General features: G+C 42.1%; 1 long non-coding RNA gene across 3 annotated transcripts in view; it reads right to left on the reverse strand.

Moving 5' to 3' along the window:
- The window catches only part of LOC122207686, a 740,526-nt gene that overhangs the window by 707,864 nt on the left and 5,537 nt on the right, over positions 1-27,125 (reverse strand). For 2 of the 3 annotated variants that reach the window (XR_006196968.1, XR_006196969.1), the window contains exons 2-4: positions 22,847-23,011; positions 22,080-22,203; positions 15,413-15,507 (exon numbers count right to left, since the gene is read on the reverse strand). This is a non-coding gene — a long non-coding RNA (uncharacterized LOC122207686). Of the gene's footprint in view, positions 1-15,412; positions 15,508-15,660; positions 15,803-22,079; positions 22,204-22,846; positions 23,012-27,125 lie in introns of all 3 variants that reach the window. The other variant, XR_006196967.1, reaches the window with a different exon arrangement.

Consider the following 27,125-nt stretch of genomic DNA (forward strand, 5'->3'; position numbering starts at 1 on the left):
GTTTTGTTGGCCAGGAATTCAGAAAGGGCTCAGCCAGGCAGTTTGTCTCTGATTCACGTGGCCTTAGGTGGGGCGACTGAGGCCGGAGGGATCTGCTTCCGAGACAGCTTCGTCTTTCCCACATCTGGTGTCTTGGCAGGATTGACTGGAAAGCTGGGCACTGCTGGAGCCCTGTCTCTCCACATGGTTTCAAGCTGGTCCACATGAAGGTTAAGGTCATAGAGATCCCAGAACAAGATTTTTAAGAAACAGGAAATGGAAACGGTCTTAACCTGGGTCTGGGAACTGACACAGGGTCACTTCCACCATATTCTACTGGTCTAAACAGACACAGAACCCGTGCTGTCAGTGGGACCCTACCTCTTACTGGGGAGTATGGTTAAGAATCCGTGGCCATTTCTAACCACCAGAGTGGAAGTCCAACCTAGATTGGAGATGGTGCCCACTAACTTCACACAAGTTTACTGATACCTCATAGCTCAGAATCACTGTGCCAGAAGGATGCATTTCACCAGTGAAGCATCGATGGGATCCACGTGTTAGAAGACTGTCTTGTGACAAGACTTCACCATTACAGAATCTAAAGAAGCCTTTTCTGATCTTAACACAAATCTCTGAAACCAAACTTTAATTACTTTGATTGAGAGGAGGGGGGGGTCTCTTCAGTCATTTTAATGTGCATTTTATGTTTCCAGATGCTCTATCCTACTTTTAGGAGGAAACGTTTCTCATTATCATAAAATTTACATGCTCATACATTCCATGAAAGACTTATTCTTTCTAGGTGATAATAAACAATTCAGTAATTTGGAGGAAAAACGTCACAGAAATAATGGTGAGAGGGGACTACTACAGAAATCTCCAGAAGAGAGAAAGCGTGATTAGGTAGAAAGAACAAAATTCAGGACTGCTCCTAATTCGACCATCTTAAGATGTCTGCTCAGCCTCTCGGAACCCGAGCAGAACGCTTTGTAAGATAAAAGACTTTTGTGGACAGAATCCTCCAGCGTGGCACAACACTTATCTTGCTTCTAGTCCTAATTCTGCCAAATGGACCGTAAACCTAGACAAAAGGCATTCGCCTCTTTGGATGTGACGATGATGATGATACTGGTAAAGAGAACTTCTGATCACCATTGTGTGTGACCCCATATTTCCCAAACTCTCCTGCAGTGAAGAGACGGCCATGTAATTATTTCTGACCAGCAGACCATGAACACAGGCAACGGGCACAGACCAAGGCAGATGAGAACCCAGGCCTATCTAAATTCAAAGCCCAAATTTTTAACTTCTTCCCAATATGGCTTCCTTCGTTTCTTTATCTCTGTAAGTAGGAGTTTGCTTTAATTGCTCTATAAGGCCCTTTCAAGGTCTAAAATATTTTGATATTATAGCTTTTGTGAATAAGTGTGGAATTCTGAAATTGGTGTTCAATGCATCAGAGGTTTACATTGACAACAGGCGTAAGAGTAATTGGATTTGTATTGATTAAAAAGAAATCACACGTAATTGTTTTCCCAACACATCCGTGTTCATCGAGCTTGGGATTTTTCTTTGCTGTTTGATTGTTTAATTGATGATTATTAAGCACTCTTAGGTTCTATAGATTCCAAGTCATCAATGAGCTTGAATTGAAGGAATCAGATGTGAATGATTCAGATTTGTTTCATCCTGGTTCAAAAGCCACTGTTCTTTGTAGACACTTCCTAAAGATTCAAACCTAAAATTCATGTGAATGATGTGAGAATATCCCAACCCTTGGTTACTATTAAAATGCACAGATTTGTTTCCTGGTAGTGTTGTTTGTTAATCAACTTGTTTGAATTTTAGATTGTTTGGGAAGTCTGTGAGTACTGTCTTGAAAAACTCTTGAGTTTTAACTACACTATCTCAAAAGGAGAGAACTCCAGTGAGGCTGGGAACTCATAAACATCAGGCCATAAATGAGATTAGCAAGGAAGAAAGTAGGATTAATTACAGTTCTACACCTGGGAGTAGTCAACTCCCCTCCCTCGTGGTCAGAACATCCCAAAGGCAAGTGTTTACCTGCAATAAAAATAACCCCCCCCCCACACACACACACACCACACACCAGTGATAACAAGGACTCTTCCTCTAAAAATATTACATAAACAGAAAAACCAGAGCAGCTAAGATGAGTGTGGACGTAGACAGCACTCCACATGCTGGCATTAGAAGTTCCAAACCAGAATGTCCAGATTCTTGCCTACCGCCTTAAAAGAAAAACCCAACAACCAACCATCCCGGCGATCCCAGAGTCCCCCTGAGGCTTCTTGCAGCCTCATTCTTACACATGAATGAATGAGAACCACCATGCCTACAGCCTTCCAGAAAAAGATCAAGATAAATTTTTAAAATGTGGTAACAGACAAAATACAGATAGTATCCCCTATTCCCCCACCAAAAAAAAAAAACAAAAACAACCCTGAATCCCATCTTCAAAGACAGAGGCAAAGTATTTATTTATATCCATAAAACAAGAATGGGATGTTACACAAAAGGAATATCCCAAGAACATAAAAAACAGTAGAGGAAATCCCTCAAAACTCAGAACAAAGTAATAAGTAGAGAAAATCTAGAAGGGAAGCATCTACTCATATCTATGCTGACAAGTAAAAAGGCAAGTGTCTAGAAAGAATACATACCTGACAGTGAACTATTTGCCTCTGGGGAGAGGGACTGGATGAATTACCTATGGATAATTCAGCTTTCGTGTTATACATTCTTGTACTATTTTGTTAAGCATTTATTAATTTGAAATAAAAATCTAATCCTTGCTCTAACTCATTCTCCTCAAACAACTGCCAAGAGACCGCTGCCACACAGACCTCTCAACAAAACACGGAATATGATGACCCTCTGCGAATATACTCCGATTTCTGTCCGTCAGCTGGTCTTTCTGAGGACTCCATTATGCTGAATTAACGCATCAGGGCGGAGCTTCTCGAAATAGGTTTTGCCCGCATACTTACTACCCCAGAATTCCTCAAGATGAGGCTCTGGAGGCTGCATCTTCATAAGCCTCTCTGGTAATTCCCCCACACCAAACCTGTGTCAACCACTGCATCGGAGCCCAGTTCGGTCTGAGACGACTGCCAGGACTGTGCCGGCGGGGCACTGCCCTCCTCAGGAAGACGGCGGCCTCCCTGCCTGACACCTGCCAAAGCTCCAGACGGCATTTCTGGCGCACAGATCAGATTAACGGTTGCTTGACAGTGTCACCAAATCTAGACTTGCGGACCTTGAACTCTAAGGGTACTGGGGGAATGAGGGATGCTCAAACATGCACCGTTGCGGATTTTCCAGACGAAGAAAGAGTACAGTGAAAGCATAAATACGATGTTCTGGGACAGTTTCAACTCGAGGTAACCCAAGGTCTTAACCCTGTGGCTGGACGGCTAATTCACCAACTTCCCTTCTCAAGATCAGCATCATCGCCCGACATTCCAGTAGAAACAAAACAGGCTCCCAAAGCCAACCTAGCCTGGAGTCCAAGCTCTTTAGATGCTGAGCTTTTGTTTGCTCCTGAATAAATTCAATAAAGTGCAGTAACCATTATAATAAATGTAGATGTCACTAATTACAACACTAGATTTTAAGTGCAACACTAGTGTCTCAAGTGGCCTGTAAAACTGAGTAAAATCACAGCCAATTCAAATTTAATTAAAACTATCAGTTTAATTTAGTTTGCTTTTACAATAAAAACTACACTAACCCATTAACTGCATTCTGAATCTCCCATTACGCCAAACAACCAGCAGCTTGAGGGCCTCCACTTTGGTGAATGGTGCAATGCATTCATTTACCTTGTTATCCAGCGAAGTTTCAGTTGTTCTAGATCCAGTAAACGACCAATTTTTGTCTTTGAAAATGAGGCTCTTAGATTCGTTCAGGTAATTCACCATGTGGGTAGAATAGGCCTTTGTCCAGCTTCTTGTGCTTTTGAAAATTCATCCTCAAGGCACCTTCTGAGGACTTGATCATGGTATCCGATCTCCAGGTGAACTTCCACTGGCCAGGAAGGGGTCCTTGGAAACCGAATGAAAGAGCACGGAGAATCTGGGCAATCATGACCTGCCCCTAGTCCTGCTTCCACGCACTGTGTAGCCTTAGACAAACTTTCTCCCTTTCCAGAACCTCCGTTTCCTCTTGTTGGAGAGCCGATTGGTGCTTCCAAAGATGCAACTCTCACGATCTCTGTCGCATCCAGGCATTACCTGTTAGCACCTGCAATTCATATATACTGAGTACAAGAGGTTTCCAAGGTACCATCTGCTTCAGCCTCATCCTGAACAGTAATATTCATGAACTCATGTGGTTTCGTGTACTGGTTGTACACTTTTTTTCCAACAGAATTAAAGTAAACATAAAACAACTAAAATTATTTAAAATGTTTAGCTGACATTGGGACACCTGGGTGGCTCAGTCGGTTGGGCGTCCGACTTTGGCTCAGGTCATGATCTCACAGTCCGTGAGTTCGAGCCCCGCCTCAGGCTCTGTGCTGACAGCTCAGAGCCTGGAGCCTGCTTCAGATTCTATGTCTCCCTCTATCTCTCTGCCCCTCCCCTGCTCATACTCTGTCTCTCTCTGTCTCAAAAATAAACAAGAACACTAAAAAAAAATTTTTTTTTACTGTTTAGCTAACATCATCCTAAATACCCCAATGGATTATGTATCACATTTGGAGAATATTAGCCTCCCTGACCTCTAAGATTCCCTTCCTGCTCCAGGGATTTGCAAGTCTATGAAAAAGAATTTTATCACTTGACTCAGGTGAGCAAATGAACACGCACACAAACGTACTGCCTACAGGGCTTGTCTGCTTCAGAGCAGAGAGGGTAGTTTCTGTTGAGAGAGAAGCGCTGATCAGAAACAAAATTCAGAAGGTCATACATTTTAGTTTAGAAGGAGGGAAAGACTTGTAGTAGTTGAGCAAATTCACAACAAACCGTACAGTTCAGCTGAGGGTTGAGGAAAGAAAGGTAAACCCCTGGAGGAAGGAAGAACTAAGGTATGAAGGAAAAGTAGTTCTGTGAGAGCCTTTGCAATCTTTTCATGGCATAGAAGACAGCAACCTGGGGCTCAGAGGAACATCTGTTTGGGCCTGAATGGAGAGTCCCACAGGTACACTCCACTCTGGGTCCTCCTGGCTCAAGGATGCCTCTTCCGGTGATGAAAGCGTAATGAGAAAACCCACGTGCAAATGAGGCAAGGGATCATGGGAGAAGAATCCACACGTTACCTGGCTGGGTCTCCCTCATGGCGAGATCTGGGAAGGGATATGCCACCAAGGACGAGGTCATTAAGAGAAGAATTTGAGATTTATGTGGAAGGGTCGACTGCAGTTTGAGTTTCGTAAGGAATTCAGAGAACTGGGCTGTGACTTCTCCTGTTGTGATAATTCAGCCAGTGTTGGGATAATCAGGTACCACAGATCCCTTTTGAGTCCCTGCAGCGCCGCGTGCAGAGAAAGGGAAATGCTCACTGTCATGGTGGCCTGAAGAGGAGAAGAGCAAAGCAGAGCATCACCCAGGATGTGGCTGAGCTAGGACACGGAGTCAACAGAAACCTATTGAGAGAGTGAATATACAGACAACCGATGGCCAGACTGTATGTGACAAGAGAGCTCTGACCCACAAGCTCTGCAGCAGCCAGACCAGGAAGCCAAACCACAAACTGCAACTATCAATCCAAAACATTCAGGGCTTGGTCAACAACACCCAGCTTCCCTAATTTTTTCTCCTTCTCCAACTCAGGACCAACTTCAGAAAGCCGCATATGTTCTGGAAACCAATCACATAGGCTGCCCGACTTCTAGCCACCCCCGGCTTCCCCATAAGAACAAGAAGGGCATATTTGAAACGTCCCTTGTTTTCGCTATACAACATCCCTTCTCCCCTGCCTGCCTGGGAGCCTCTGCCCAACGCTAGTTTGGGCTTCTGCTTGTTCTCATTTGGATGGTCACTGTTTTATTTCTCCTGTTATCTGAAACTGCCTAAAATTCTGAGCAGGGCCCACATCCATCTCAAAGTCCACTGGCTTAAGTAGGAGATAGATCACTTGCCTTTGGTGATCTATCCACACATAATTTTTAGGTTGTCCTTTCACTCATGACATACAACATAACACATACGCTTGTGTATGTCACACACACTACTGGAAGACTTGGCTTGAATCATTTATGTATTCAACTGAATTATTCATGTCCTCATTTCAAGCTTGTTAAAGGCTCCCACCCAAATTTACCCTGGTGTGTGTTAAGCCTATACTGGGGCAATTGTTCCGATTTATGTGACACTCAGGGCAGAAACCATGGAGGCAAGCCCTTACCAAAAACATCTGAGGATACTGCTGCTACGCGAAACTGAATGACTGTGTTTATGCTGGACTCAACATATAAACGATTTTTCTGAGACCAAGGGTCAGCAAACCATGACTGTGTGTTTGGCCCACTGCCTGTTTTGTAAATAAAGTTTTATTGGCACACAGCCACACCTTTTCATTTACCTATTATCTATGGCCGTTTTTACCCTGTAATGGCAGAGGTGAGTAGCTGCAACAAAGACGATAAGGCCCACACCCAGATCCACCCTTTTCTGCCCTAATCTGTGCCTAGGAGACCAAGCAGACTGCAACTCCCAGATTCCCTTTCCTGCCAGCATCCACTTGGGTTTGATCAATGGGAAGTACCTACAGGAAATCAGAGGGTGGAAGGAGAGGGCGGCCAGAGTATTTCTTCCCTGCTTTGCCAAATCTACAATGGTACCTGTCTTCCTACTATCACAGGCCCTTCCAGATGGCTTCCCCAACTATACTGCGTTTTCACCGGGTTCCCATAATGTTCTATACATCCTAGGGGTCGAGAGAGCTTCTTACTATGGCTATTCAGTAATGACCTCACTCACCATCCCTTGTCCATTTTTGTAACACTGCCCATATTTCAGTTGTTTTGTCCCTCCATTTGAATCATCTGGGAGCAACCCTGCCCATATCTAGATTAATAACGTCCCACCAACTGAACCCTCTGAAACTCTATTTGGACCAAGTTTCTTGCTGGGACCCTGACCAATACAGCCCTTGTCTGAACTTCAGTAACTCACTTAGTTAATCAACTAGCCTAACCCACTCACTCATGACATAAGGTCAAAACGCATTCACCCAACATGTGCATGAACACACAGCATTATATCAGAGAATAGGCATTTAAAAGCTGACATTTATATTCATAAAAATATTTTTTAATCAGCCTTGCTCACTCCAATTCTGGTAGTGTACTTTCGGGAGAAGCAGCTCTTTCCATGAACAATCAGAGTTTATGTAAGGCCATCCATCCATATGAGCAGATGAACATCATTATAAGCCCGCTCTCAAGATTGCAATGTTCCCAAACATTATGCTACGCAGTCAACAGTTACAATGAGTCAGGAGCTCACTGCTCACCAGTAAGTGGCACTGGCCTTTTTGTTCTCTTCTGAGTCAATCTCTTTATTGTTTCACTCCTTTGGTAGAGATTGTTTTAATATGTCCCATTTCTGAGCAAATTCTCTCAGCTCATCTTCAAAATTCTGAAATTCCACTTGGGTTCCCACTGGGCTGTGTTTGTTTATAAGGTCACGAAAGGTTTCTTTAAGCTAAATCAAGCTGGGTAGCATTGCTGTGCCTGAAGTTTTCTGTAAGCAATATCTGTAGCAAGACGAAATGGGTTTTAAATCATTTGTAAGAGACTGAGTTCCTTGTCCAGACCAACCCTAAGGACATTTCTTGCCTGTTTTGTTTTGTTTTGTTGTTGTTTTTTTTTATGTTGAATGACATAATGGATGTGAAAGTTCTTTGTGAACCATGAAGACCTTTGTAATGTAGGGGATTATGACGATGATCTCAGAGTTTGGGAACATCCTGTCTCCTCGGGTTTATTTTATTCCCCATTTTTCAGGGGTCATCAGATTTCTAAAGGAGACCAGAACTCTTTTCCAAGATTTCCTTTTACATTTGCAATAGAGTAGAACCTAATTAATAATACAATTATTCACTTATTTATTTACAAAATATTTATTGGATACTTTCTATGTACTAAGCATTGGCCAGGATGCTGGGGATAAAAGAGCCAATGACAGTTCCTGTCCTTCAGGAACTTAACTTTTATTTGGTTCTCACTCCATGCCAGGCACAGTGCTAAATACTTCACTCACATTATCTCAATTAGTATTTATAACTGTGCTTAATTACACTATCCACATTTTGCACTTAACACATAATAGCAGAAACAATGATGTCAATGATGAACATTTATTGCGTGCTTACTGTGTCAGATGATGACCTAAATGCTTTACAAGCATCTCAGTTAATCCTCAAAATCCCCATAAGAGTATTACATTGTCCCTATTTCCCAACCAACGACTAACATTCATTGACCACTTAATATTGGCAAGTGTGACCCTAAGCACTTTGTGTGAATTAAATCATTTAATTCTTTCAAGAAAATCATGAAGGAGATACTACTATTATCCAAATGTTTAAAGAACATGCCCATGTTCGTATGGCTGGAGCTGGTGGAGTTGACATTCTAACTCAGCTCTTTAGAAAGCCCGTGACCTTAACCATGACACTAAACTGGCTCTCAAGAACACATTATTCCCAGAATAACTGACTCTCAGCTGACAAAAAAATGTCAAGGTACACATCACAGCCAACATTGAAGGAAGATGGTTGAGAAATCTGAAAGCAGATGTTGTTTTTATTCACCTTGTAGTCTTGTTGCATGATAGCTTCCAAATTTCAAAAAAAGACTTCAATGTATCTTAATTTACTTTGTATTTGCACTGTTAGTAAATATGGTCTCTAAAAAACGATGGGCAGAGAAACACAAAGAGCTTAAAACCTTGAATTCTCCTGAACTCACTGCTGGTACCAATGCTTTCTAGGTAAAGCCTTATTCTGTAATATTTCAGATTCACCTGAGATTTCCTCCTGAGTATTTCTAGAAAGGGGTACAAGAAATGTGGAAATTTTGTCAAATATAATGATATTCTGAAAACTATTCCTCAAAACACACGTGTGTGCATTGCCCCCCCAACACACACACACATACGCAAGAATTTCTTTTGTAACATTCAGCAAAATCCCTTGCATTGAGCAAGAACTCAATACATGGCTGTAGAACAGAATGGAATGAAATAGAAAGTAATAGAGCAGAATAATATAGAATAAAATGTCACAAGTTCAAATGGAAAGAAACTGCATAGACTAGAATGTCTAGTAATTAAATACAACAGCATAGATAAGAATGGAAGAAAACGGATGCCCGACATCTGTTTTGATATATTATCATTTCTTTATACTTGCAGAATTCAAAAGGAGGGCTTGTCTGAATAGCTGGTCCCTGACAGCCATAGCAGCTCATGCTGGACTGTAGATCAAAACAGGGCCACTCAGCAGTGGAGGAGTCCCCCCTCCCCAGAAGACCCTCAGTTCAGAGCATCCAACACCAGGAATCTCCTTTTATTTCCAGGTAGGAGAGGAGTTAGGGAATCCTAAATTTGCATAGTTCCCTTTTAACTTCTGCCTTCCTTGAGGGGGAAAGCTCCTATGTCCAGGGTCCTTGCTGATGCCGGACATGAGATACAACCAGAACAAAATTTTGAGCTAAAATCACATATATAGAGTTTTGGCTCTGGGTAGTCTGTCCACAGTCCTCAGAAAGCCTATGCTGAAGGACCTGCATATTGGTAAGAGGTTATGCAAATGTGTCTGGCTCCTGGTTGCCTAATACCTTCAGAGAAGGCACAAGCACTTCCAAAGAGCATTGTTCTAAGAGCTGCCCTGGGTCAGCTTTGGACCAGGCCTGTTATCCAGAGAGGGGCTCTATCCTGCATCACCAGGGTATCCTTGAGGATCATGTCCTTAAACGGAAGGCTGTGAGCCTGGATATCAAGAAGGAAGACTGAGCCCAAGAAGCCTGATCTATTTAAAGGTGCTGGTGGGAATGGGAAAGTCTCTGGTGAATCAAGAGAGTCAAAGAGTCTCCATGACAAGACCACAGACATCTCACCAACTCCCCTCATAGAGACACATATGTATTGGTTCTGTTTCTCTGGAGAAGCCTGACTAATTCACCACGGCTTTGCCCTCTCCTCTATTAATGTATGATGTTATTAATGCTTCCCCTATTGATTCCTGTGTGTGTGTGTGATTCCTGTGTGTGTGTGTGTACGTACATTTTTAGAAAGTTTGTATAAACATGGGAAAAGTTCTGGAGAGATACACAGCAGATACAGTGGTTTCCTCCTCCTCCCTGCCCCAACCCCTCAGGGAGTAGGGGGAGTATGTACAGCTTGGTGGAGACGTTTGTTTTGCTTTGCTTTTTATAATAATCACTGAAATACACTAAGTGCTTGCTAAATGCTCAGAGACGTGCTAGCGTGCTACCTATACAACATTGATTAATATGCATAATAACCCTGTAAATAATGCTCACTCTATTTTACAGGAGCTTGAACTAAGGCCTCGGGAGGGTAAATAATGACCCCAAATTCCTAAGACTTGAATGCCACGAAGCCACCGTTCAATCCCAGGTCTGTCTGATCCAAAACTGTGCTCTGTCCATGATGTACTGTCTCCACGAAGGGATGATGGGATGATTGTAACATAAAAAATATATATACACGTATACATACATATATAAACATGTATAAAATAAAAACCTACACATGCATATGTGTACAAATAGAGAAAACATTTTTTTCAATGTACCTATGTTACTCCTACTTTTTTTTAAGAATAGATTTCAGTATTTACCCCAAAACAATACAAATAAGTAAGATCTGGGAAAGGAAAAAAGAGGGATAAGTTCAGGGAAGAATAATCTTTTCACTGTCACTGCTTTATTTTGTATTTCCCCAAAAGCAGAGCCTCAGACAAGGACTCGGGTACATGTTCATTTGGGAGGTGATCTAGGGAAAGAGAAAAAGCTGAGACGAGGAAGTACATTGGGATCACTGCTGCAGGAAACATGGTTTGATTTGGCCAGGGTGTCTGAGAAGCAAAGTGCCTCTCAGAACTGCCCACCTGAAGGAAGAGAAGCTGGGCCATTTCCCACTAGTTTCTTCTGATCCCCTTCATGGAGGTTTATCCCCAGGGGCATTAACTCCTGGCCGAGAGAGAAAGCTTTTGAGGTGGGAGTCTGCCACTTGAGTGTGTCTTATCTGAGGCTGAAATACAGGTAGGCAAGGGGAGGTGACAGAGGATTCCACAGGAATCAGTCACATGCACCATGTGAAGAGTACCTCCAGGGGGGATCTTTCCTGTTTTGTTGAGGTCATCGTTGTTTCTTAAGCGGGCTTTGTTCCAAGGAAAACTACGGGGTCCTTCCCACAGACTATTCCTTTGAGCCAGCCCCAACCAGCACTCCACTGGCACACAGCTCTGAATGGACGTGGCTGGGACAGAGGGGGCACCCACCCGCAGACAGAGATGCAGGGGCAAGGCGGCCCACGAGGGAACCTGGCTTCTTCACGGAGAGGCTTTTCCGACGCTCACCACGAACCTCACGAGCCCACCGGCTCCCTTGCTCTGAAGCGATGCTCAGAGAAGGGACGGACCAGGAGGAAGAGTTTCGTGTCAAATTGCCCCTGAACTTTCAACTCCATCGCTGCTCACAGCTGCCATGCGTAAGAATCCTAGCGAGAGCTTCCAAGGTTTTTATACACGTGTGGGCAGGAGAGGAGGTGAGGAAGTGAAGCAGAGATGAAGAACTCCAAATTACGAGAAGAATGCCAACTGTCAATAATCACAATAATTCTTCTCTGCGTAATCAACACCACGTCGGCACAGCTGCTGAGGAGGAAACAATAAACCGCAGGCCAAAGAAAAGTGTCTCTTTCTCTCCTGCTACCTTACAAGGAAAACACACAGTGGAGCACGGCTTTGTGGAGTAGCTGCTGAAGCACGCAATCAACATTTCCTTGAAACTACAGCTGGCGTCTTGCATCCAGCAAACGGCTCTCTTTCCACATTATTATTTATTTAGACCTTGTAGAGATGCTGTAGCGCTCAATTGCTAGGCCATTCGCTTGGCCACTGATGGTGCTGCCCGATGGCGCTCCTCACGTCGGGACGTCGACATTACGCGTTTCCACGGACGTCCGTGTTGGGTGTGATCTGGATTACGTGACACTTGGCCAGGGCTACCGGGCGATTAGGCAGGAGCCGCAGCGTTGCTACACATTTCACAGCGCGGCATCGGCTGTTGTGTGGAAAGGGACGGTCTCGGGTTTCTTGAATTGAACAGTGGGGGAATCCAAAGTCATCGGAGTTTAAAGTATTGGCTCCGGAGTCCGACAGCTTGGGTTGGAATTACACTCTGCCACTTACTACCTTGTGACCTTGAGAACCTCACGTGACCTCTCAAGGCCTCAAAGCACTCACCTATAGAAGGGGAACAGGAACAGTCCCTCGCGTGTCTGTAGTGGGAATTAAGTAAAATAATGTGTATGATATGCTCTACATGTGTTAAGTGCCTGGTCAGCGTTAGCTGTTATAACTGCTCTGGAGTTGAGCAAGATTTCATCCTTCTATCCTCAATTTCCTTCCATAAAATAGTAATGGCCTACACTAGCTTTGTCCTGGAAGGATTTATAATTCCTAGGATTTTTTAATGTTTATTTATTTATTGTAAGAAAGAAAGAGAGACTGGGGCGCCTGGGTGGCTCAGTCGGTTGAGCATCTGACTTCGGCTCAGGTCATGATCTCGCTGTTTGTGGGTTCAAGCCCCGCATCAGGCTCTGTGCTGACAGCTCAGAGGCTGGAGCCTGCTTCAGATTCTGTGTCTTCCCCTCTCTCTGCCCCTCCCCCACTCATGCTCGCTCTCTCTCTCTCTCTCTCTCTCTTTCTCTCTCTGTCAAAAATAAATAAACATTAAAAAATTTTAAAAAGAGAGAGAGAGAGAGAGAAGGAGGGGCAGAGAGAGAATGCCAAGCAGGCTCTGGCTGTCAGCACAGAGCCCAATGAAGGGCTCAATCTTACACACTCTGAGCTCACGACCTGAGCTAAAATTAAGAGTCAGACGTTTAACTGACTGAGCCACCCAGGCGCTCCTAATTCCTAGCATTTCTACTTTCTCATTTCTCCCCAGTTATTCACTGGATTCACTGGGGATTCACTGGATCATGAACTGCCAAAACAGTGTTAAAATCTGGGTGCTTCAGGGCTTATGGGCAGAGACACAAGAAGTGAAGAGTGCCTTAGGGAAATGAACACACATCTCCCAGGTCAAAGAGTGAGCTTGCACTGGCTGGTTTATCCCCTCTCTTCTGAACACATTCTCTCCATCTCCCTGACACATGACGCAGAGGACTTCAGCGTTGTAAGGAACAGGACTGAGATCTGGAGATGACGGAGCGACATCCCCCGAGAAAGAGCTTCCTCTTGAGCTCGGTCACCCTTGGTCACTCTCACCTTCCATGTCCCCAAAACGGGCCAGAGCAATGCTTATAAATTATAAAGCGCTCCCCTTCTTAAACACTGTACTACTGGCATCCCACCGCCCTCAGATGAAGCCTGATTTCACAAATGTGGACTCGCTTCCACTGTGTGCACTGCTCTGTGAGGGCACATGAGGGCACACAGTGCTCAAAGAAGCAGAACCGGACAAGAGTGAAGACAGGTGTGAGCCCACAAAATGAACTAAGAACTCACCCCTGGTAAAATCATCCCGCACAGCCCTGAGAGGAGCAGACCACTCTGAAAGTGAAAAAGAGAAAGAAGCCACATCGCATCCAAGTCATGACCCCTTGGTCTCAGCCACGAGCCCCAGCAGCATCACAGGGAATCAGGAAGAACACTTGTTCTTTCTAACACCTTGCACATCGAGAGGGCAGAGAGTCCTCTAGTATCTCCCGGGCTAGCTAACATCCTAGGTTCAGAGGCTGCTCAGTCCTGGCATGGCTCCCAGCTCCGTGACCTTAGGCAGGTTCGTTTATCCCACAAGCCTCAGTGTCTCATCTGTACACCAGAGACACAAATAGCACCCACCTCATAGGGTTTGCTGAGGACTTAAGAAGACAACAGATAAATTAGTACTTAGCTCAGATCATCAATAAAGATTAATTAATGTTGTCATTTACTAACGATCATTCATAAATTTGTTATCATTCTAAAACACGGTAAGAAGCTCACTATGTGCCCAGAACTAAGCACAAGGCCTCAAGCCATGGGCGGAGGGATCAGGTGAGAGATGGAAGGAGGGTAACCAAGTTCACAGACTGATGTTGAAATACTTTCTTCTTAGACAAGCACCTTGGCCTCGGTCACAGCTTATTTGTTCTTCTCATAGGCGTTATTCTAACAGACTTAATTATCTGGCTTCCAGTTCCAGAACAAATTAGAGGCAGCCACACTGCTCCGAGCAGGCACACCGTCTTAAGACGTGGAAGATGCCTCATCCCCACATCCAGCCCCCACTTCTCATGGGTCTACACCCCCATTCCCTTCAACATTCCTGACATACTATGATTCATCTCTCTTTGTCCCTGAAATGCATTCCATCCTTTCTATCCCCTTAAATCAGAATCAAATGCAATGTTGCACGTGTGGCTTGGCCAAAAATTATGGGAGTCCCGGTTTTACGAGGACGTCACAGACACAGTGAGGTACGGTAAATGAGTGAAGAAAGCAAGAATAGGATAAGAAACGGTGTCTCTTTTGTGAGCAAATGAAGAGAAAATGCCCAGCCAAAGGCATCCCCGCATCCGTCACAAGAACGGCCAATAGCCTGACCCTGGTGATCTGCGTGAGCCACATGGGACATGGCATTTGGGCCCAATAAGACTGAAGGAAAGAAGGGATATTTCAAGTTGCGGGAGAGCGACACTCCCCCTTTTGGACACAAACGAGGAGACCGAAGCCACCATCTTGCTCCTAGATGCCACCTTAACAACCATGAGAGGAACAGCCCATGTGGAGAAAGACGGAAAGAACCCACATCCCTGATGAAGGCACGAATTGCTGAACAATCACCCCTGGAGCACAGCCTCCCTCCTGACTTAAGAAAGAGAACAAACGTTCTTACTGTTTAAGGCGGCGTGAGTCGGGGTTTCTCGGCTCGCCCTTAATAGTGTCCTAGAAACTACAGAATTACTGTTTTAACTTTAAAGCACTGTCATAACCCAATAAGATCGGGAGCTCCTTGGCTGGGAGCAAATAGAGAACTCTTGGGCATTTGAAAAGTGAGAGGTGCTCTAAGTGCAAAATTAGAAAGACTTCGTACAAGAAATATATACAAACTAGCTGATTAATATACTTTTCATATTGCTTACATTCTTGACAAAACATTGCCTTGGGTATGTTGGACTAAATACTGTCATTTGCAAAGTTGATTCTACATGTTTCTTTTTACCTTGTTCTTAAATGCGGCTACCGGAAAGTCTGAAGTCACGAATGTACTCACATCCAGCGGACAGCACTCGTCTTGCTGTATTTCTTCCAATCAGCCTAAGGATATGAGGTCATACAAAACTAGTTACTCCTATTTCACTTACTGTCAGCAAAAACATTTGAACTTTTCCTACCCTTCCTTGTGCTAAATCATTTTTCTCCCTTCCTTTCTCTGTATACTTATGTTTTCAGCCTGCGTGAGGAACTTACATAGTTATAGCTATCTTCAGTGCGTGGAAACGGGCCAGTGGTTCACCAGAGGGCGTGCTGGAAATCTGTGGGGGCAGGTGGGTTGTCACATGATGGGCAGGGGCTTGCCTGTCCCCTAGAGGGACTGTGTCCCATGCCATTCCTATAGATGAAAAGTATGTTTATACATAACCAGCCAGAAGCAAATTCCATCTGAGTTATGAATACGGGGGGGGGGGGGGGGGGGGTGCACGGGGTTAATTTAAATGAATTTTCCGGGAAAGCAACTACAGAGGTATGCTTTGTTTTGTTCAGAACTTTAGAATAGTTATTCACCTCTTTAGAAACCCGCATCATTTGTAACAGCGCCCCTACTGGTTGTTTGTGTCACTAGCGGGGCTCGACTGCACTGGTCCACATCTGAGCTGCTACAGTAAGGCAATTCTACGCATATGTATCAATGTACTTATTTCATCCTTATTTCAAAATGCCCCTTAGGAAAAAAAAAAGCCTCAATACTATTCAGCTGAAGATCAACTTACTTCTCTGAAATCCAAACTGAGTCATTAGTTCAGAGTTGCAAGTATCTAAGTACCGTCAGTTCTGATGTAACACAACATACGCATTCCTAAAAAGTCAGCTCGCTCCGCAAAATCGCGCAGCCAAAACCACAGGGCCTACGGGGAAGGTGGAACAAGGGGGCACGACACCGAGTGACTTTGACAGCGACACAGAAAAAAGAACCTAGTAACAGTGGTTGCATGTTAAGTGGTTTTATACACGTTAAATAAAGAAACACGCAGGTACTACAGAACAATGCACCTGACCTTGAAGAAGACCTGAGGTTTGCCAGTATAAGTACGGGCAATGGAAGGGCTATGGCTCGTGAGTTGGTTTGGGGTGGAGGAAGCAGGGCCACCCAAATCGAAGAGAAAGGGGATGGGTGCATGGTACCACCCAGGTGAACCGAGGCAGCCGGCAGATGTTTGGGCTGTGCATGTATGTACGCTTTGTGTTTTCTATAAGCATATTCAGACATCTTTTTCCTAATCTGTCCGCCAGCATGGAAATTTATATGCTGTCTGGCTGTGTGCTGTGTGTATTTGTGTTTTATGCATAAACAGAATAATATTTTTTGTTCCCCAAGAATGCACATTTGCCCTCCTGGGGACAACACTGCTCTCTTGAGATGCCTGCGGTCGAGGTACACAGAGAAGATGGTGGGAGCACAGAGAAGAGGGTGACTCATCGCCTGGGACAGTCAGGGAGGGCAGAAGAGGAAATGACATTTGAACCAGGTTTTGTAGGATGAGTAAGACTTGCCATCTGGGAAAAGGGATGGAAGGAGTTCTAGAAGGAACAGCTTCTAGGCGTGATTGTTAAATGTTTGCACAGCATGGGGTGCACTGAGAGCTACACATCCACAGAAAGAGTGGGGAATTTAGAAATACAAATTTTAGTACGATTTGAGAGACAAACGGACTCTTAAGAGGTATCAAATCCTAGAAAGCTTTAGGGGGCAGGAGTGCATAAGGAGCAGAAACTGGGAAGAAGGCTGAGTTATTAAAGTAGGTATTAGGTTCCTTTAATTTCAGCCTATGTCTCAGATGGAAAGACTCCTGTGTAATAAATAATAGAGCACACTTTGGGCATAGTTCATTCACCACACTCCCAGACACATTTCGAATACCATTCAAAGAGTCGTGGAAGCTCTGATTAATATACAACACAGAGCTCTCTCCATATACTCTCAAGGGTAAAAATACTGCTGAAAAGCCAGTTCTTTTAAAAGCTGAGCATCTAACACCACCTTGTGAATGATAATAAATGGCAGGCGAAGCCAGAAGGTAGACTGGCCCTCTGTCTGGGTCTGCAAGTTTTATGTGCACAGAAATACAGACCTGCTCTTTGGCCAAGAGAGCAGGATCATCTTCCAGTGAGATCAAGATTTCCTAGGAGACTCCTGGTATTTCCCAATTCCAACTTGATCAAAAATAGCAACCCCAACTCTCATGGGTTGTTTTCCTTTTCTTTTTTTTTTCCCCTCCATATTCCCCATTCGAGCTCCCTTAGGAACGTGCATCTATTTGCCATTAAAATGATATTGCGGTCATTTTTCCTAAGGCCAGAGAAGTTTAAGGTTTTTCCATAACATCAAGTCCCTCCCTGACCTCATGGAGCTTGTCATCCATCAAAGAGAGGCACCGAGAACAAAACTACACAACTGATTTCAAATGTGATGGCGACAAGGGAAGATTAAATAGGATTAGACGCACACGACAAACGTAACTTAGAGGCCACAACTTCATGTACAAATCAGGATGCTTCATGCTGTGCAGGGGGGCACCGTGACAAAGACAAGTTCACATTACGGGTGAGGACGAAGAAACAGCATGGGATTCTCATGGGAAGAAGTATGATCATGTTTGCCCTCTCTAATTATTGTAATTAGATCTCTAACCATTTGAGTGAGTGCTGTCCAGCAGCAGATTTACTTCTTACTGCCCATCATGGACCCAAAGAGAATTATGCAGGGACATTACAGCATTATTTGTAAAACAGTAATAATCTAAGTACACATCAAAAGGGGAAGAGTTACATGCATGGAGTACTTCTAGGCAACGTTCAAAAGAATGGATGAGGGCTTACATATACTAATATGAAACTACATCCAAAAAATATTGTTGGGTAAAAAAAAAAAGTGAACTGTAGAATGACATGTACGGTGTGCTTCCATTTGTGTGAAATTTAGGGAGAGACACAGAGGTTCAAGTAAAGTTTCACATACACAGACCATCTCCAGAAGAATACATAAAACATGATGACGGTGGTCGCCTGTGTAGGGGAACCGGGTGTACGAAGGTCAGGGTGGTAAAGAGACATATCACTCACTACATTTACTTTACTATTATTGGAAATTTGCCACATCTAGTTAGAGAAAAAGTATCTCAAACAGTATAGATGGAGAAAGTAGCATTAACCAGCAATGGAAAGTATTCATTTTATAATCTGCCCTCCATCCGTGTGTTAGCTTAACAGAATTCTCTATATGTTCAGAAATGAGGTAAGAGGAATCATCTGGGCAGAGACCAAGATTCAGATGTGACTGGGGGGAATCAGGGAAGAAAAGAAAGGGGGCAAAGCTTCTCATGAGCAACGGACAAAGATACGTGGGCTGCTGATCACAAAAGCTAACGGATGCACCTGGGCCCGGAAATATGATTTTAGGTGATAAATAGACACTGTTGGATGAAATTGATTCACATAATGATAACATTATTCCCTTTTCCAATCTTTTTTTATTGCTCAGATATAGTCAAAGAGGAAGTCTCAGTTTGGTGCAAGTATGTCTTTATGACCTCTGGACACTTTCCTGGAGTTAAAATTTGATAACGTGTTTTGATTTGACTGTATTTCTTTTCACTCCTATCCTTCTTAGAGAAAGGAACTCTGGTTTCCCACTTTTGGTGTTGAAACAAAGCTTCCTTCGAAAACAACCGTGTTTAATTTTGATGTTTTATAATGAGCCATTTTCAAGGAAAATATTAAGTAACACAAGACACGCAGGGATGGCAAAAATCGTGACTGAAGTTTATCAAGCAGTGCCTTGAGACAGATTCTTCTAGGTCTATGGCAGGGAAGCTGTGCAGTTGTATGGTTGTGATTGTTGCTGGGTTTTATTTTCATCCCACCAAACAAGCGCTGAATAAAATTGAGGGAGATTTTTCAGCAAGCTGAAGTTTCGTCCTCATCGCCGACAGTATTTAACAAGAATAGCCTTAGTTTCCTAGAGTTGATTCCACGGATGACTAAAAAGACCGAGAACCAAAAATACAGGCACCAACTCCGACGGCCTAATTAGAAGTGTGATTCTTGCCCCGGTGGGGAACACTAGCCCTTTTGTTACATCCCAGGAGAGAAGAAACACCTCAACCGAAATCACATTTTCCTCCTTTCTCCCTCTCCAGTGCCACCATTTTTTCATTAGCTAATCCCAATTAGAACACTTTTTTTACTAAAGCCATAAATCTCTGCCTTTCCCAATAAGCATAAATTATATGGTAAATAACTGTATTCTGTGTCTGTCCAGAAAAATAAAACACTCTTTCTTTCTTTCTTTCTTTCTTTCTTTCTTTCTTTCTTTCTTTCTTTTCTTTCTTTCTTTTTCTTTCTTTCCTTTCTTTCTCTTTCTTTCTTTCTTTCTTTTCTTTCTTTCTTTGTTTTCTTTCTTTTCTTTCTTTCTTTCTTTCTTTCTTTCTTTCTTTCTCTTCCTTTCTCTGGTATTTTACGAGACTCTGAGCTGCTAAGTCAACGTTCACGCTTTTTGATTTAGGATTTCTCCCCCCCTCATCTATCACTCGTCTATAAAGGCAACACTTCTTTTAGAAAGAAAACTACCACCAATGCACTTCTCTAAAATTCATCCTAATAAAAGTATGTTTTTTCTTGCTATTTCTGAGTGACTCCAGGTAGAGGCAAAAGCTTGATTGTTGTGTTAAAATCTACCTCTGCCATTTCCTGGCTAAATGGCCCAGGACCCTCATGATAGCTCAAACCCAGGTCTGAATCATCAACTAAGGAGACAGACCTCCTAAAATTTGTCCCAAAATTAATGAAGAAACTTAATAAACAATGTTAGCATAGTGCCTGGCACAGAGAACGTGCTCATTAATATTAGTTGCTCATACCGCATAAACAAAAGTGGTGATTTTTTTCATTGTTGTTCCTTCTGTGGTCAGCAATTGCTTAACCCAACATTCTCTACGTTAAACTAATTAAAAGAAACATACCTTATCCGTGATTGATTTTCAAACTCATATATTACTCGTTTCTCTATGGTTTAATTTAATTAAATTGAGCAGCATATCAAATATTGATTTTAATAAAATCTTGATTAAGACTCGAGCAATTATCAAACACAATTTTCATACCATTCCTGCATTTCAATGGAACCAACCTGAAAACCAATTTGCTTTTAAAATAAAGAAGTGATCTTATACACATACACACATTCCCCCCACCCCCACCAGGCCATTTTCAGAAATACAGAAAAAAAATGGCCTCCCAATCTTTTCGTTAGCAAGATAAGCAAAGATAAGCAGCAATCTCCAACTGGGGTTCTGAAAAGCTTAATCCAGTTGGTCACCTCATCTCCAATCAGTAGTGGAAGGGAAAAAACAAATTAGAATCAATTCCTTTGATAAACATTAACTTAGCAACTACTATGTACAAGCCATTGTCCTGTACTGTCCAACACAAGGAGAGGTAGTCAAGAGCTAATCCTATAGCCAGTTTTAATGTGTGTGGAAAAATCCATCCACACATGCGAGTCTTTAATTTTATTGAATAATGACCAGAGAAGTACATGTATTTCAATTCTTGAAATTACTCTGCTTGTATGATTTATGTGCATAGACTATTGTTAAGAGAATGTAATGTAAATGTGATGGTATAAATTACCAATAGTATCATATTAGCAATTAACTATAAGTATAAGACATTTAATAAGTTAAATATTTGGTTTGATAGTTAAGTGCTAAAAAAAAAAAAAAAAAAAAAAGAAGAAAGAAAGAAAGTCTGGCCAATAGCTATCACAGCAGCACCATCTAGAGGATTCTGAAAAGTAACACAGGGTCATTCCCCCAACTTGCCATTCTTCCTGTTTAGGCGAAAAGAAAGGCAGCTAGAGAGTTCACCATCTTATGTCATTTTAAAGCATTTTAATTCTGTCCACATCATTGAGCATCATCTTAAATCTTGAAATGTTTATGGAACAGCTAAAGGAGATGGAATATTCTCGAAATCGTAATGCAATTGGAACAAGGATCCCCGCTGTCCTCCTGGGGAGGCAGTACTGGGTGTGCTGAAGGATCCCAGGCCCTGGGACACTGTGACCTGGGCCGTGGCTAACCTCTCCGCCCAACACACACACACCTCCTTATTCTATCTTGATCCCAGACATATCCGTGCCAAAGACTGGACAACGGGTAACATTTCAAAATCATGCCATTCCTGAGCTACTGTCCACTGTGTATTTACGTGAGTTGAGAAAAAAATAATAAACTTTCTATTATTAAAACTGTTTACACCAGCACATCCACTTACTAATTCCGTTCCATTGGCCTAAGCTGAATCAATGTCCTGGGGTGGGTTGAAAGAGAAATAATAAAACATCTCACTTTTTTTTTTTTTTTATAGTTCTCATTCCCCTATCGTTTCTGTAACTTTTTCTGAACCAGAGAACTGCTTTGGAGTCATGTTAAAAGGATTACAATTGAGATAATAAAACATGTCTGCTATTCATAGGAACTAGTCCTCCCCTTACATTATTTGGTTTCAGAATTTCAGGCAATTTTGCAGACCCTCGGTCGGCTGCAACCTCACAGGGAAATGGCAAACATGTGTGGCCCCGGCCAGTGGGGGACGGGAGGAGCACTCACCTTCATTTCCACTGGGGGGCGCTGTCCACCTCGGAGAGAGGGGACAGAGTCACAGTTTGCCAGGCCAATTTGTAGAAATCTGAGTTCACCTGCATTCTGAAGTCAGGGTTCTCAAATGAGCGCCCTAGTAAAGGGTCAGAGATGGGCAGTGAATGGGTCATTCATGGTGATTCTCTACACTTGACGTAAATGCAACTGGGCCCAACTGACCAAAGGAATACGAGGTTTTGCCTTGAGAAACCTTTTCCCCATGCTGTATGCTAAAGCCATCACTAAAAGTCATGGCAAACTGCAATGATTTTGGTTCTTTCAAATGTCTTCATGTTCTGGCACAGGCTTTTCCCTCTATTCTACCTCCATACCTCTTCACTTCGTAAGTGTCTGGTTCTAGTTTGTGACTTAGCTCAGATATCACTAACTCCAGGAACCCTTCCAGGACTCCCTTACATTGGGTCAAGATAACCTCCTACGTGCCTCAACTGCATCCCATACTGCTCCCATGAGGAAGCTTGATGTAATTACTTGTTTATTAACTATGTCCCCCATTAGGCTGCAGATGCCATCAAAGCTGGGGGGATTTCTATCTTATTCACAGTTGTATTCCCTGCATCCCCAGAGTCTCAGCTCAAAGCCTCCATCAAGGAATGATCGCCCTATATAAGCATGATTTATGTTGGGGAGGACTCTGATGTTAGGCACATAGCCTGCATTTCTTTGCCTTCCAAAAACATGGGCCTCAGTACCCACTGGTTTTCTTCCTCACTTACCTTGTTCTCTTAATCCCTACAGTCGTCAGAAGAGAGGCCCAAGTTTCCACAAGGTAAGCTGCCTCTTGCTATCGAGGATTATGGCAATTCTGCTTGGCCATCTGTTCACCATCTCCAGAACTTGTTCTAGGATCCGCAGACAACCCATCTCTATTCCTGAGTCAGCTGCAAGAGAAGCGGTCAACCAAAATATTTACAGTAGGGATCTTTCTGGGACGTCTGGTGAGCTCTAATGAAGCGAGAGTCAACGGGGAGGGAGATGAGACCCCCCCCCCCCGGCTCCTCCTTCCAAGCAGGTAACAAAGTCCTATTCTCTACTGTATGCAGTTGACATAATAGCACAGAAGGAAAACAAGGAAGTTCAACTTTGTTTCTGGTTCAACTACTTATCGTGTCCATGGAAGGACTATGATATTCTAGAACTAGAAGAGCATAGGGCCATCTAGGTAACCTGAAGAGTATAGTGGCACCCAAATACAGAGTCAGAACCATCCTGGGAAGTTCCAGACCGTGATGAAATAATATATTTACCACTCGGGATCCTTTTCGGTCATCTGTTTCGCCTGAGACTACATCTGCAAAATGGAAGTAAACCTGCCAGGCTCAAGGGGTCATTGCGAGGGCAACTGAGACAGGCCCTAACAAAGTGCTTGGAAAACTATGCCCACCCAACAAAAAATGAGAGATTATTAATGTTAATAGAACGACCACAGACTGCCCCATCATCCCATAGCCATTATCCTCAATTTTTAAAGATCTGAAGAGAATATTTCACTGCTAACATCCTGACTTAGGTTTAGTTGGAAGATAAAACTTCTAGCCAAATTAGCCTAACATACATGAAATGATAATCAGTAGATCCTGAGAGTAAGAACCAACTAGAGATCATTTAGGGTATAATAAAGGGGAAATAGTATATATAGTTGTGTTATTTTGTTTACTTTCATACTTATAATTGTGTACACAGGAACATACATGCTGAGTACCATAAGTAAACATTTTTCAGGGGCGCCTGGGTGGCTCAGTCGGTTAAGCGGCCGACTTTGGCTCAGGTCCCGATCTCGCGGTCCGTGAGTTCCAGCCCCGTGTCGGGCTCTGGGGTGATGGCTCAGAGCCTGGAGCCTGCTTCTGATTCTGTGTCTCCCTCTCTCTCTGCCCCTCCCCCATTCATGCTCTGTCTCTCCCTGTCTCAAAAATAAATAAACGTTTAAAAAAAAATTTTTTTTTCAGCCAGGTCCCTTACATAAATCTCAGAGTCTTTGGTCATTCAAAAAAAAATTTTTTTTTCTAAATTACTGGAAACTAGCAAAACACAGGATGAGAATTTTCTAAAACTGACAAAAGATATCAAGCCAAGGCTTCACGAGACAAAACGAACCCCTAGGGGGATAAATACAAAGAAAGCCACACACACACACACACACAAACACGCCAAAACAAAACAAAAAAACAGAGAAAACCACACAAAATGAAACTTCAGTGTATTAGTGATTGTTTCTCCACATCCTCACTGGTGTTGTCCCTATTTTTTATTTTAGCCATTCTGATAGATGTATAGTGCTACCTCATTGTGGTTTTAATTTGCATTTCCCTAATGGCTAACGATGTTGAACAGCTTTTTATGTGCTTAGTTGTCATCAGTATATCCTATTCAATGAAATGTCTTTTGCCCATTTTCTAACTGGATCATCCATTTTTTCACTGCTGGGTTTTGAGAGTTCTTTAATTATTTTAGATACTAATCCTTTATCAGATATATGATGTGCAAATATTCACTCTTAGTCTGTAGCTTGTCTTTCATTCTCTTAACAAGACTTCTCACAGTTACTAACCTTGATTAAATCTCTCAATTTTTTCTTTTTCATATTGCACTTCTGGGGTTAAGTCTATAAGCTCTTGGCCTCACGCTGCAGTAGAAAGATTTTCTCTTACGTTTTTTATTTTTCTTAAACTATAAAAAAATTTACATTTACATGTAAGTCTGTGATCCATTTTGAGTTAATCTGTATATAAGGTGTGAGCCTGAAGTCAAGGATTTTGTTTTGTTTTGATTTGGTTTGGTTGCTTATTTTGTTTACAGTTACTGAATTTCTCCAGCACCGTTTATTGAAAAATCTATATTTCCTCCACTGAATGCTTTTGCACCTTTGTCAAAAAATCAGTTGGGCATATTTGTGTGGGACTATTTCAGAGTTCTCTATCTGTTGCGTTGACCTGTATGTTTATCCCTCTACCAATACCACACGCTCTTGATTACTGTAACTATGTAATGGGTCTTGAAATTGGGTACCATGATTCCTCCAACTTTATTCTTCTTTTCAGAATCGTTTTACCCATTATATTTCCTTTGCTTTTCCGTATATATATTAGAATGATCTTCTCTATATCTATAAAATACCTTGCTGGGATTTGGGCAGAAATGGTGGTAAGTCTGTATATTAATTTGAAGAGAATTGATACTCTCCCCCATTCATTTTGATCTTCTTCATTTTCGTTCATCAGAAGTTTGTAGTTTTCAGCATACAAGTCTTCTTCATGTTTTGTTATACTGATACATGGGAATTTCATTTCTGTTTGTAAGTTCCTTGGCATTTTCTACACAGTCAATCGTGTTATCTCCAAACAGGGACAGTTTTATTTCTTCATTTCCATCTGTTTGCCTATTATTTCCCTTTATTGCCTTTTTGAACTGGCTAAAAGTTCCAGCCCTGTGTTAAACCACAGTAATGAAAAAAGACTTGCTCCCAGCTTTAGGAGGAAAGGATTCAGTCCTTCAACATTAAGTATGTTATCTGTAGCTTTTTGGGGGGATGGCCTTTGTAAAGTTATAGATGTTCTCTTTCATTCCTAGTGTGCTGTTTTTTAAAATCATGAGTATTAAATTTTCTCAAATTATTTTTCTGCCTCAATTGATAGAATCACATTATGTTTTTTTCTTGTTAGCCTGTTACAGCAGATTATACTGACTGACTTTTGAATGGTGAACCTGCTTTGCATCTCTGGGAAAAGCTCCAGTTGGTAATGGTGTATAATTTTTTTATACATTGCTAATGCTATTAGCTAATATTTTCTGAAGGATTTTGCACGTACATTTATGGAGGATATTGGCTCATAGTTTCTTTCTTTCCCTTTATTAATTTTTGTGGGCTGTCAATGTCTGGTTTTAGTATCAGCATGATGCTAACTTCATAAAATGAATTAGGAAGTTTTCCAAACCCTTCCATTTTCTGAAAGAGACTGTGTATATATCATATTAATTATTTTTCAAACATTTCACAGAACTGTATAGTGAATCTCCAGTGAAGATTTCTTTTGGGGAATTTTCAAATTATGAATTCAATGTCTTTAATAGTATAGAGCTATTCAAATTACCTATTTAATATTGGGTAAATTTGGTGGTAGGCAGTTTTAAGAAATTGGTCCACCTCATCTAAGTCCTCAACTGTATGTATGTGGAGATATTTACAGCATCCCCTGTCCTTTTTATGTCTGTAGAGTACGTAGTGCAATTCCATGTTTCATTCCTGATAATGCTAATTTGTATTTTCTCCCATTTTTATCTTTGACCATCTTGCTAGAGACTTGTCAATTGTATTGATCTTTTCAAAAAACCGACTCCTTGTTTATCTATTGTTTTTGTTTTAAATTTTATTGATTTCTGCTCTTATCTTTATGATTTAGACTCTTCTGCTGACTTTGATTTTGCTCTTCTTTTCTACGCCCTTCCTGTGAGAGCTCACGTTATTAATTTAAGATGTTTTACTTTCCTAATGTAAGCATGTATTGCTAGCTTTGCTCTCAACATTGCTTTAATTGTACCCAATTTTGATATGCTGTATTTTCATTTTCATTCAATTCATTGCTCATTTGTTGGCTTCTCACTAAGATCTCCTCTGTGACTCATGGATTATTTAGAAAGTGTTATTTTCCAAGTGTTTGGATATTTTCCTATTATCTTTCTGTTACTGATGTCTAGCCTACCTGTAGTCAGAGAACATACTCTGTAGGATTTCAATTCTTTTAAATTTGTTGAGGTGTGTCTTATGGTCCAGGATGTGGTCTATCTTAGTACATGCTTTGTAGGCACTTGAAAAGAATATGGATTCTCCTGATATTGATTGTTCTATAAATGTCAAATAGCTCCTATTGGTTAATGATGTTGACTTTTCCATCCATGGTGATTTTCTGCCTGATTCTTGCATCAGCTATTGAGAAAGAGGTGTTAAAATCTTCAACTAACACTGAGGAAATGCCTACTTCTCCTCTCAGTTCTGCCACT

Source organism: Panthera leo, chromosome E2, assembly GCF_018350215.1.
Source record: "Panthera leo isolate Ple1 chromosome E2, P.leo_Ple1_pat1.1, whole genome shotgun sequence".
NCBI classification, from domain to species: Eukaryota; Metazoa; Chordata; class Mammalia; order Carnivora; family Felidae; genus Panthera; species Panthera leo.